This window comes from Rutilus rutilus (assembly GCF_951802725.1).
Source record: "Rutilus rutilus genome assembly, chromosome: 7".
In the NCBI taxonomy this organism is placed as follows: Eukaryota; Metazoa; Chordata; class Actinopteri; order Cypriniformes; family Leuciscidae; genus Rutilus; species Rutilus rutilus.
Window position 1 is genome coordinate 2445712 of NC_140221.1, and position 13890 is coordinate 2459601.

Consider the following 13890-nt stretch of genomic DNA (forward strand, 5'->3'; position numbering starts at 1 on the left):
GATTGTAATTGTACTGTGTTATACATAAATATGTATTTAAGTTACACTCTAAAGTTCAGCTAATTGCATTTAATAGAAATGTAACTATAACACATGTTCATGCAAGGTCCCCATTAAATAATTTTTGTTTTGTTTTTTGGCTTTAAGTATGAATATGTTAGTCTTAGTGTTATCTATAAGCTACTGTGCTCCAAAACAATGACAAAATTCACATTTAGAAGATATAAGTGTTCAAAACTCACAGGATAGATCAGTGATTTTGATGACATCACTCTGCACTTCAGCTTCTCATCAGATTTTCTGTCCAATCAAATGCTCTCTAGAATCTGAAGCTCCGCCCCCTCCACTATAAATAGACGCTGAAGCCGCGGCTGAAATCGGTCAGTTGTTCACACATTTACTATTTTCTACACGGTCGATGGCACATAGTGCACTATATAGGGGATAGGGAACGATTCAGAAAGTGCAAATCTGGTTTGACATTAGTCTCCGCCGCAGCTTCGGTCCAAAGACACGATACACAGAGCGATACGATCAAGTCGACTCAGACCAGAAAACACGTCGGACCCATTTGAATTCAACACAAAATGCTGTATTTTAAAGCGATATGTTGGAGATTAGGAGGAGAAACGGTTGGATATAAACTAAACGTCATTGGCTATTTTAGAAAAGGGGAGGAGCTGTTTGAAATGTCCCGCCCTGTCTTCCTGTTTCAGTGGGTTGGGGTGACAATGACAGGATTTTTTTTATTTTTGTGTGAACTACTCCTTGGTGGTGGTGGAGAAACAGAAAATCTCTTCGTCTGAGACTGGCCTTCATGGATAGATGCTCTTTGAGCTGACAGCCACTGCACACCTGTCCCAGCATGCCTTTCTCCTCGGGCTCCTCGGAGATCTGCATCAGGACGGCCTCAGCGACTAATAGATATTGACATGCCAATCTGAGAAAAGAGGCTGAGAGACTCCTTCTGACCTCAACGTTTCCTTTAAAAGGCATTCAGTGTGGGACGGGAAAGATGAAGACCATCCATCAGAGATGACATTCTGGCTGGTTTTTGTCTCTCTGAGAGAGACTGAGAGGGATGGCAACGATATTGAAAAGACAGGCTGCATCTGAATAAACATACTTCCCTACTATGACAAAAAGAGAGTAGAAGACAGTAGAAAGATAAAAAAAAGAGTAGTGTGTGATTTGCATATCACAAAATTCTGATTTGCAACTTTTTGGACACAATTAAAAAGATTAGATTATTCATAACAACCAAGTCAGATATTAGTGGAAAAAAAAGAAATATCTCAGAAAGTGTAAGCAAGCTACAATCTGGCCTAAGAAACAACTCTCAAGACACACACCATTTTTTGATTGTTCTGATGTGCAAATATCTGGCATAATTGGGTAAACATTTCTTTGGACATTCTACCCAAAATTGTCATACCGCCTAATGCTAAAGTTTTGACAAGTGTCAAGTCACCTTTATCTATACGGCGCTTTATACAATACAGATTGTTTCAAAGCAGCTTCACACTGATGACAGGAAAATTATGCCTTTCAGCTGAAGTCAGTTCAGTGTTGAGTCAGTTCCATTGTAAAGATCAGCAATTATTAAATGCGTTAATTTCGTCTATTAAGCAGTTCTGCAAAAAAAATATGCCGTAGTCCAGCTCACATACAGCAGCGTCAGTACAGTCAGATCAATAATACTGTTGAATAATAAGTGCTTAGGCTCAGTCGGGAGGCCGGTTCTCCTCTAGCCAATCAACAAACATGGTGCGATTATGATTCAGGTGCATCACAAGTCCGAATACAAGAGTCACGCCATTGAATTCAAAACCATGGGCTCCAATTTAACCAAAAAGAAACTGGAAATCTGCAAATTTCTGCTGCTGTTTCTTTTAACTAGAAATGCATTATTTGCATGGCAGAAGAGAGTAATTCGATGAACTAAAGTTAAACCGTCACAGGAGGAAAAAAGCAGCCGGAGGCAGTAATAATAAGAGAGGCATTAACATATTTTACATACAGTATGTACGATATTTTGACATTTACATATCCTAGTCATTTAGTTCATTACAAAAAAAAAAAACATTTCTATTTAGAGTGTTTGCTGGCACACAGGAAGGGGGAACATCTTTAGACAGGAAAAACTAGCATCAAGTGTGTTACATATAAAATCCTATTGATGGAGAATTACAAATTTGGGTCAGAACTCAAGAAACTATTGCTTCTATTATAGAAATGGCTTCTGTTGCTAAGATATAGTTTTACAGACCGCTTAAATGGATAGATCACCTATTTTTTTTAAATGATTTACTCACCCTAATGTCATTCCAAACCACTGACTTTCTTTGTTCTGTGTATTTTGAAAAATGAATGTTTTTTTCGTTTTTTTTTTTTTTTTTCATACAATGAAAGTCAATGCGGTGCAATATTGTTTGGGCTCCATTGACTTTCAAAATATATTCTTTTGTGTTCCAACAAAGAACACAGAATGCAGTGTGTCAGCTCTGGTCTTTATTGACTTCACATTAGCACATCTCTTAAAGAGGACCTATTATGCAAAATTCACTTTTACATAGTGTTTGAACATAAATATGTGTCAGCAGTGTGTGTGTGTGCACAACCAACCTGTAATAGTAAAAATCCACCCTCTCCTTTTTTCTTTTTTTTTTAGCATTTTTAGCATAAAGGTCCCCTTTAATGATCTCTTCCTGTTAATGGGTGGTTTCCAGATTTAGCCGCAAAATCGACCAGATTTATAGGCCAATAAATCCATAGTTGATAGCAACCAAGATGAGACTGTATTGCACACATACAGTACACTGTAAAAAAAAATCCCGTAAAAAAACGGTAAATCTCTGGCAGCAAAGTTTCCAGACGGGTTCCGTTAAATTACAGCAAATAACCATTTCACAAAATTACAGGCAAAAACCGTAAAAATACAGAATTGACTTTACGGTCAAAATTAATTAAATTACAGTACATTACTGTTAATAATGGCTTATTAAACCGTGGAAAAACAGATAAATTATGTCAAATTACATAAAAAGAACATTTAACTTTAAGGTTAAACTGTAAATTTAGGGTTTTATAAATTTATTTTATAATAATGCTCTGTCTATCTACAGTAATTATCTTTTAATATATAGTTTTTCTGTGTAAAATAACTATGAAGTTATGTATAAAAATGTAATAAGTACATAAATTCAAATACAAAGTTTGTATATTTACAGTTTTAATTTTTTGCAGATCCAGTTTCACAACTTTGACCAATCTCTAATTAAGTACTTAATAATAGCAAATGTACAGTCAATTTCTGTTAAATTAACTAAACGTACAAGTACGGAATACCTGCACATTTACAGTATTACTCATTAAACAAACACTGAACATCAAGATACGTGAATGATAGGAAATACAGGCTTAGTATCATTTAGAACATGTAAAAATATCCACATTAAAAGACAATTGCTGTATGCCTTTATACTCTAATATAACTTATTTCAAATATTTACAATTACATTTTATCCAAAGTGACTTAAAATTAAGAGAACAATAGAAGCAACAAGTGCAGCGACAAGTCCCAGTTAGTGTAGCACAGTACACAAGTTCATTTATTTATTATTAAAACAAAGATTTAGTATTATTGGGTCAAGTGTTTATGAAAAGATGGATCTTTAGCAGTTTCTTGAAAATGTGTTGAGTTGGGCAGGTCATCCCACCAGCAGGGAACAGTCCAGGTAAAGGTCAGTGAAAGTGATTGTGTGTCTCTTTGGGATGATGGCACCACAAGGCGCCGTTCACTTGCAGAACACAAGCTTCTGGAGACACATAGATCTGAAGCAGTGAGTTTAGGTCTTGCTGCAGCATCTGGATCAGTTGCAGAGGTTTGACTGATGCTGGAAGAGCTGCCAGGAGAGCATTACAATAGTCCAGTCTGGATAGAACAAGAGCTTAGACAAGGAGTTGTGTGGCTCCGATAGGAAGGGCCAGATCTTTCTGATGTTGTACAAGGCAAATCAGCAGGATTGCATGGTTTGGCTGAAACCATAAGCAGTTCTGTCTTGGCAAGGTTGAGTTGAAGGTGAAGGAAGAATTTTCCATCAGGTAGGCTGAGATGCGAGCAGCAACCGTCAGATCCTCTGGCTGGAATGAAAGGTAGAGATATGTGTCATTAAGTGATAGGAAAAGTCATGTTTCTAAATGACAGAGCCTAGTTACACTACAAAAAAAATAAAAAAAAATATTAATAAATAAATAGATGGGTGGAATCTAACACAATCGTGGTCTTACTGTAGTAAAACCAAACCTTGTGCAGCTTGTCCAGTGGCCTCACAAGGATCAAATGAATATTCACATGGGAAAATACAGTATAAAACAAATTAAATGTTCTGCCACTTTTAGTGCAATCATATGGAATCAGAAGACTCGGCCATTACAATATTTTAAATTAGCCTACTTCTTCCCATACCTTGTTTGCCATGATCATTCTGCTTTCCACTTGACCTGAAATCACAAAAAAAAAAAAAAAAAAATTAACAACTCAGTATTACATTTACACATGTCAGAATATGTTCCACTGGGACTATGCAAAACCTCAACTGACTATGATCTGGAAGCTGAGCAGGAAAGGCTAACAGTGATGTTTTGAGCTGAGACACCTAAAGTTAGGGGTGTAACTGTCTGTTCATCTGGATCAATGCAATTTTCATAACCAATGATCAAAAGTATCCTATGAAAAAGGCTACTATGATGACCCCAGGTCATCCTAAATGTAGATAAGTTAATTTCTTCATCAGAACACAAACATTCTATCAACTTTTATTTTATAAGCCTAATATATGCACATGTATGCATTCTATAGCTAACGTTATGTGTTGGCAAGCAGATGCAGCCAGAATATGCAATTTATCATGTTGTGCTCATATTCTAGTCTCATGTGCTTTCCTGTATCAAGTACAGTATTTAGGCTACTGAATTCGTTTTCTTAACAGTCTTGATAGCCACGTTAACCCTTACGAAAATTAACTATGGTTTAACCACAAAGAAAAAACAAACAAACATGGTAGGCCTATTTGTAGTATAACTGTGGTTATTAAAAATGGTAATAAAAATCCGCCAAAAACGTGGTTACTATAATTTTACTATAATTAAAACCAAGGATATTTTTAAGAGAAGAGTTTTCAGCTTCCAGACAGTGTTTCAAAATGTCCCGCCATTTAAGAGATTGATTTACTGACAGATAGGCCTACTATCGCGTATTAAGGAAGATTTTATACACAATTAAACGGACTTTGATATGTATAACATGTCTACGAAAGCTCGTTTTAGGTCTTTTGAGGTGTGGGTTCAACTGATCTTTCTTAAAACAGATGGAAAATGTAAAGACGCATGCTACATTTTCAGTGTTTTGGCCTCCAGCTCTCGCCAGTTAACTGAACATCATTTAAGAATGCTAACGTTAGCTTGAAAACTGTAAACTTAACACAAATGTAATATAAAATATCGTTCACATGTAACTTAGTAGAATGAGACTCTTACCTCAGCCGGTGATCGGTTGGCATGATGTCCGCTGTGACGAACAAGGCTCACTGAAAAGGGCGTTATTTCCGAAGAATCCAAACGGACTGACTGAAAACAGAGCTCCTGCTCACGGCTGCTCTCTACGAATTTGATTGCTTTGAACCACTGTTGATCTCACAATCCACTTCACGAGAGTAGACTGAATTCAAATCTCCCGCTTGCCCAAACTCGACTGATCAGCTAACCGTTGTGGGCGGGAGTAACACTCAACGCACTCAAACACACACACACACACACACACACACACACACACACACACACACACACACACACACACACACACACACAAAGCCCTGAATGTGAAGCAACGGAGATTTGGAAAAATATTTATAAAATATACATGAAATTATGGGAGAATAAGACTGTTTATTATTATACTGTACTATACTAGATTATTATACTGAGAATAATAATGATCAAAATGAGTATAAAATAAAATGTGAAATAAAAAATAATTCAGGCCTACTGTAGCCTATGTAGGGTACTGTATGTACAAATCACAGTCTATGGTACAAATACTTTTATTTAACCTTAAAAAAAACAACTCACTTTAACCCCCACATGCTTAATAATCTGTAAGGAAAACATATTGAATAGATGCTGATTTCCGCAGTTATACCTTCTTTTCTTTGTTTTCTAATTTCACAGAAAAAATCTGTAAAATATTACTTAATAATTTCTGTAAAATTACACATAACTCTGTAAAAATACAGACAAGTTCCTTTTAAAAAACGTAAAATTGCTGTAAAACCAAAATACAAGCAATTACCTGTAAATTTAACAATGGACCTTTAAATTACAGCAAATGCCTTTTATTTTACAGATATTTGCTGTATAATGACAAAACGGTAAAATTCTGTAAAAAAATACAGACAATTACCTGTAAAATTACACTTTTTTTTTACAGTGTATGATATCCAACCTTAGCAACAGGGATAAATAGCCTGAATCCCTCTGAAGGTACACAGTAAAACTAAATACCAGAACAGTACGGCAAAACAGGTGTTGAGATAGAAGCATGTGGAAAGTCAGAATTATGGCACAGTGTGAGTCATTATCTACAAATGGACTGGTAATGGACATTCACAAGAGTGGCCAACCTGCCAAAATGTCTCCAAGTGCACAGTGGCACCTCATTCATGAAGTCTCATAATATCCCAGAAAAACTTACTGATGGAGAACTGTGGGTCTCTCTATCATCAGCTGATGTCAGTTTTCACGTCTCATTAAAGAACTCATGGACGAGCTAGGTGAAATACACTGCTTAGAAGAAAAACAGGACCGCACGCTATCTAAAACACACTATCTAAACAACAATATTCTATAAAAATAAGTGGAACTTTTAAAGGGTGCAAGTATCCCTGTATCTGGTGTGAAGGTCTCTTCACTATAAGAATGACACGCTTACAGTGAAACATGGCAATGTAATGTCTAGGGAAGGCATTTAATGACTCTAACCATTAATGGTTTAATTAACAATTATTTTGGCACTTTTGAGGAAGAAACATTTGGGAAAATGAAGTGCAACTATTGCTGCAGTTTCCTCCTTCGGCCATCTGCTTCCAAATGACAATTTCAACAGAACAGATCTAACAAATCAAAAATGAATGAATACAATTATTTTGGATTGGAAGCAGCATAAATGCATTCCAATAATTGCTCTTAATTATGTATTAAATAAATATACTAACCAAACTAATTGAATATTTGAAGGATTAAATGGAAAGTTCAATCCAAATTCTTGTATCATTTACTCACCCTCATGTAATTCCCTCAAGATTTTTGTTCATCTGCAGAACAACAATTGTATATTTTTGCCAATCCCTTGAAAGGCTACTTAACATTTCAGAGCTTCAAAAAGCACATTGGTGCTCGACGTACAATTCTGGATTGTTCTTGTGCATCAAGCACGTCCGGTTCAGCTTCCATTTTCCACATTTTATGTACTATATACATGTACAGGGCCTAAAACTAACTTTTTGCCACACCTGCCAATGTGCCGGTGACAAAATACACCGGCCATACATTTTTTTTTTTTTTTCTGGCCATGAAACTGTTTATGCAAAAACAGGGAGTAATGACACCAAAATGTTAGATACAGATTCACAATTCTCTATTCCAATTTCAAGACCACAGCTAAAACTACTAGCCTAACTAATATACATTTAAATCATTAACTACAAGTAAACAGTCAGTAATCAGTAATAAAAAAAAGAAAAAAGAAAAAAAAAAAATCTAATTAGAAGCAAAAGCAAAGATAAATACAAAATAACATTAAAAATGGTTTCAGGTACAAAAAAATATATAAAGTTAAGCAAATGTTAAATAAAATGTTCATCTTAGTCCCTGACTATATATATATGCTGGTTGACCATATGTGAACAAGAGCCTAAATTAATTATGTTCATCATATAAAGCAATCATGTCTCTTCAGAAGAACTGCTTGATTCATATGGAGTACTTTATTGATGTCTTTACGAACTTTAGAAAATCTTGATCACGGAAGAATGCATCAGTGGAAGATTGCATGACAACTTTTAACGTAACCAAAAGTCATTAAGCATTTCTTTTGATTCCAGTATTTTACTTAGGTTACACTTTATTTTGATGGTCCCCATTTAGACATTCTTTTGATTATAAGTAACGTTGCACCTACATGTCAGCTAGCTCTCAATAGAGTATCAGTGGAGTATTAGTAGACTGTTAGGGTTAGGAGAATAAGGGGTTGGGGTTGCAAAGTTACTTATAGTCAGTAGAATGTCTAAAGTGGACCATCAAAATAAAGAATTGCCTTTATTTATTTTCAAAAACAGTAATAATAGTGATGGTTTGCTGTTGAGGGAAGCATGAATTTTGTCATATGCCAAGTCCATATGTACTTGAAGTTAACGTATGATCCAAAGCAAACTCTCTATGAAAAGTCAGTAAATATATCATGACACAATGTACTGGTAATATGAAAGAATATGTTTTTTTGCTGTGTTTTACTAGTTTTTTGAATTTATGCACTGCATTGTTTTCTAATTGAAGGAAATGTCTGTAAACTGAATGTACTGGCAATTTTCTGTCTGGCTTTTTCTTTTTTCTTAAAGTGCAGAAAAATCCTTTAGTGACCGTATCTACTGTATGCGTCAGTATCCTCTGTGAGCGGCTCATTTCTGAAGACTTACCAATCAATGTCACTGGTAAAGCAGTAATGCCAAGAAGAATAGGCTATGAATCCTCTACAGGGACATGCAAGTCTCATATCAAATTATATGAAGTGCCAGTCAGTGTCAGTTATTGGCATTAAGGCTGTGTGTCCACCAAAGCGTTTTTTCACGCGGCTGCCGTATTTTTTCCAATTGTTTTCAAACGATTTGTTTTAAAACGATTTGAGCGTAACGAGGCGCTTTTCACGCTGAATTGCTTTTTTACAGGTCGCCGAGAGTTGAAGAATGTTCAACTCTGGGTAAAACGCAGCACTCATCACTGTTTGAGTCCAATCACCAACCGTCCAATCACAGTGGAGGAGGGGCGGGACTAATACCACACCGACCAACCGCCACATTCTGCTTGTACAACGTCAACAGACTTCGACAACAAGCATAATAACGGGAAAAAATCATTTAAAACAAGAGCCAGAGAAAATACGCTACATTGTATCGACATTTTAATATAGAATCAACACAGAAACAAAATGTGTGTGAAATGAGATACTAGTAACACTTTCCCGGATATTACGTATCATAACAAGCAAAGCGGCTCAACTGAAAAAAAATAATAAAATGCAACGCTGGCAAAACGCTCTCAAGCGCCCAAAGCTAGGCATTTTCAGCAGAGCGCCTAGCGTTTTCAGCTGGCTAAAAATGCTTTGGTGGACACACGGCCTAAGGACCAGATATTAGCTTTAACTCAATCTTCAAGAACTCAGTAAACATTAGAATACAGCATTGCACATTGACCTTTGTCCAACACTACTGCACAAATCTGAAACCAGAGTGCTCAAACAAGGCAATGACAGAGAATCAAATGCTTTATCAAGCCCCTGTGGTTAAAAGTAACACCTCTAGGTGTGCAAATGAGCAATTGACAAATTCAGCTGTTTACTTTAAAATGGATTCAATCACTTTTACACTGTTTTCACCTTTTGCTAACTAACCGTCCTAACCGATAGCAGATCACAGTGAGACTACGGCATGTCTGCAGGCTTTCAGTGTAATCACGGTCAAGCGCAAGATAGACCTTCTCAAAAACTGAAAGTTAATTCTACAGTGAGAGCCAATTATTTCCTGGAAGCCCACATGATTGTTTCCAGAGCAAAGCCCGTTTGAGGTCGGAGGCAGAATCCTGTCTGGAAACCACCAGCAATCGCATTTCAAGCCTGACGTAATGGCTCTAATTTTACCTGATGTAGGGGAGGTCTCACCCATGCCGGCCCGCAGGGAGACGCATCCCATGGATGGATAAGCACTGATTTAATGTCTCAGCATTGCTGAGCTTGTTAACCTGTGGATTTATTCAGTTCTCTTATCCAGCCGTGGAAAGTGGAGTTTATTTGCTAGTGGTCTGAATGCCCTCAGCTTTTTTATGAGCACTCTGAAGTAATAAACTATGAGTAAAAAGGAAAAATTGAACAGTACTAGGGGACAGCATGGATAATTGCCAGAACAAGAACAGACATGGACAAAAAAACCTATTTTTATCTTCCATTAAGACTTAAGAATTGCAAGCACAACATAACATTCAGTTGAACTGATGATGTTCAAGCTCAGATGACCTTATGTTGGCCTGTTTATCTAAATATAATCCCGTGTTCTCCTCAACACCGGCACATTGATAATATCTGTGAGATATGGATCAGTAATAGACCCGTTTAGTGACACACTTGATTGATTTAATACCCCTCTAGACATGTTGACCACTCACAAGTGATATTTACAGCCTGTAAAACAAAGTATTATTAGTGCTTTATTATTGGTATGTACTGCCATCCTTGTGCTGCCACAGATAATGAGTGAAAATGAATATTCCAATTTACAAATACGTCTTCCTTCGATTCCTTCGTCTTGGTTTCCTTCCCTTGCACCCCTGGGGAGGAAAGGAAACGAGGATGCACAAATAAGAAATGAGAAGCACCCAATGTGTTCAGAAAACGTCCTCCTCTGGCATTTCAGATAAATAAACACGAGTGGAGAAACTTCTCCCGCTTCTATCATACTCTCTGTTCTCTGCAGTTTCTCAAATCCACCTTATTCTCAACGTTAGAGCTCGGCCTGGCCATCGGGAGCATTCCCAGTGCATGGACCGGCAACTGATTTTGCCCGCTGCCCTGTTTTATTTAATATTATTATTAAATATACTACAATAACCAATATACTATAGTAATAATTTCTGAATTCGGTAATAAATCGATAATGAATTGAATAAGCTTGACTGGCAACGAAACGCTCCACGCCTCCGCCAAACAGTTTTGATCAGAGGGAGATATATCAATACGAGGGAGTCGAGGATAAAGAGGAGGAGAAAGGAGTGTAACCTTTGGCTAAATATAAAAAAAACCTGACTACGCCACCTAGGTTACTTCTCCACCTAGGAAAGTAAAAGTAATAAAAATACCCCAAAAAGAGAGTTAAACCAAAAAGAATTACAACAATAGGAAGGACCCTGCTGGTTCGGATTGCATCAAAGACAGAGACGTGACTTTCCAAAAGTATACAAAATTTATTTCACACAGGGAGAATCATTCATTTAAAACATCCTAAAAATAGATCTCGTACACAAATTACCAATTAAATGCCCACAGTTAATAAGAGACCATAATAAACCCACTTTAACAGAAAGGGACACACCACACAGCAAATCAGTGAACAAAGTTTCTTAAAACAATACCAAAAGAAAACAAATACACTCCCCCCTTCTGTTAAGCTTCAATATCACAGGTCAAGTAATCACATGTGGATATACACTGGCAAATAAACTTGTAATACCAAAAAAAAAAAAAAAAAAAAAAAAAAGATTACACAGACAGTCAAAATGACATAATATTTAACATCACAACTAATAATAATATTTATGATCGTTCAAGCTGCTTTAAATGGACCCAGCTACCAGTTTCTTACCTCGTAGGGGAAATTCTTAAGCTATAGTGAACTTTACGCTACCTGCGCTCGCCACTGCACGCACACACATTCCTGATGACAAACCATAATCTGCGAGTGAGAAAGGGCAATAAGGCAAACAACTCACCAGGGAGGGCAACGCAAATCGAAATGGGTATCCTGTTACTACACACAGCACAGAGAAGAATGACAATGCCCCACTTAGGCTTTTTAACACGCCACTAGAACCTGACACACACTCCATGATTGCGCCGCACAGGTGCACTCACTATCAAGCTGTGGTTCAACGCCAGTGGGCGTGTCTTCCATTTGAAATATACGCAACCATTAAAAGTTACCTACTTCCAATGAGCCAAACCAAACATTACAGATTCTCAACCTGTCACAGGAGCAAAGATGGAAAGGTCTCCAAGAAGAAGCAGTAGCCTATATATAGCAAAATTACTTAACTGTTTGGGGCTTCGAGTGCAGGCCAGTTTCATCTGTAAATGGGCAGCTGTAGTTTTATTTTTGCTTTCAAAAAAGGATTTTTAATCTTTTTTTTATTTTTATTTTTATGGTCATACAAAAACATAGGGTTGTCCGTGGTTGCAAAATTGGTTATGGATGGCCTGGAGAAATGAGATTTTCCTTTTCTGTTATAGCGGCTAATGAATAGAAGTTTACGCACATTCACAGAAAATAACTTCCGTTTTGCAGAATAAGGTGGAGAGCCACTCTGAATCACAGCATGTCAAGTCCAAAGTGGGTTAAGACATGCTTTTTAGGGTGGTAAATAATAGCGGAAATACCAGATGGGGAAACTCCTACAAATGCACATGCAATAAAGTCAGATGCAAAATAACTGTGTTCATTTCATTGCTATTGTTTCACTGTGTGTCTTTAGTAAATCCTGACAGTAGTTTGTTTTTATGCCTATAAGCGCTGGCCCAAGCTGTTAGTAAATCTGGCCTTTACAATGAAAATGGGTAATGCTCGGGAATCAAGTAAACGGTGTGTATACTGTAGTGTATATAGTGGGGTAGGTACCACAATCTATGTGCTTCAAAGACAAAGCGAAGGGACTTACAAACCTCTTCTTTGTAAATTCTGAATTCCTACACACAACTACAGCATTTGGGTTCATCTTGATATGTTTATTGCAACATGAATTATTGTCTGTGATAAATCTGTAATGAAGCCGGAGCAGATTACAGAATACAGAAGGCTATGAGGAGAGGGAGGAATCTGCTATTGCTCTTCTCAGATACTTTGGTCTAGTCTGACACAAGTGACATGCAAAGGTTGCTTCATTTGGACCTATTTCCATTGGCAAATATAATTTGGTCTGAAATATAAGTAATTTCATATTAACTTATTATACTCACAATCACACATTGGTTATTAATATGAAATTACCTGCAGCCTTTTGCCTGTTTTATTGCTTAATTCTAATGTTCTAAAGCATATTTGCACATTTGTATCAAGCACAGGTCCAAGACCGATTGTAACTAGACTGTTGGTCACAAGCAAAGGCTTTTGCAGATGACAGCGGAAAAAAAAATAGAAAATGACTGAGCCTCCAGGAAGCACTAAATCAATATGTGACTGAAAAGCAAATGAGAATGCTGTTTATAAATGAACTGTCATAGGGGTTATGAATGCAGGGGAGTTGTACTGTAGGCTACCAATGAACACGTGTGCCTTGAAAACAAACTTCACTGTAACTTGCTTGAAACATTTCAAAGAGAGAAAGGAAACTTTTTGGGATGTTTCTTGATAAACTGATGCTTTGTTCATGATCGGAGCATTGCATTGCACAGCACATGGCAGAAATCGCAACAAAATGAGTCAAATTCAGCTGTATGTCACTCAATTATGATATCATAAAACAACACTAATTGTGAAAAAGAAGTGCACTTAACTGTATTGAATGTGCACTTATTGTACATTTACTATGTCCTCCTCCTGTCAGGGCCTACTGTTATTGTGTGTGTTGTTGTATATGGTTTATGAGGACACAAATGTGTATAATGACATGGGTAGTACAACGTAAACATGGTTTATGAGGACATCTGTGTCCTCATGAACCAAACAGCTTAAAAAAACATACTAAATGGTGTTTTTTGAACTTCAAAAAATGGCAAAAGTTTTCTGTGATTGGTAGGTTTAGGGGTAGGGTTAGTGCAGGGGGATAGATTATACAGTTTGTACATTAGTAAAACCATTA

At 36.8% G+C, this 13890-nt stretch overlaps 1 protein-coding gene across 1 annotated transcript in view; it reads left to right on the forward strand.

Annotated features, from left to right (window-relative positions):
• astn2 (astrotactin 2) overlaps positions 1-13890 on the forward strand; it is a 435007-nt gene that overhangs the window by 308103 nt on the left and 113014 nt on the right. The gene's annotated exons all lie outside the window — the stretch shown is intronic.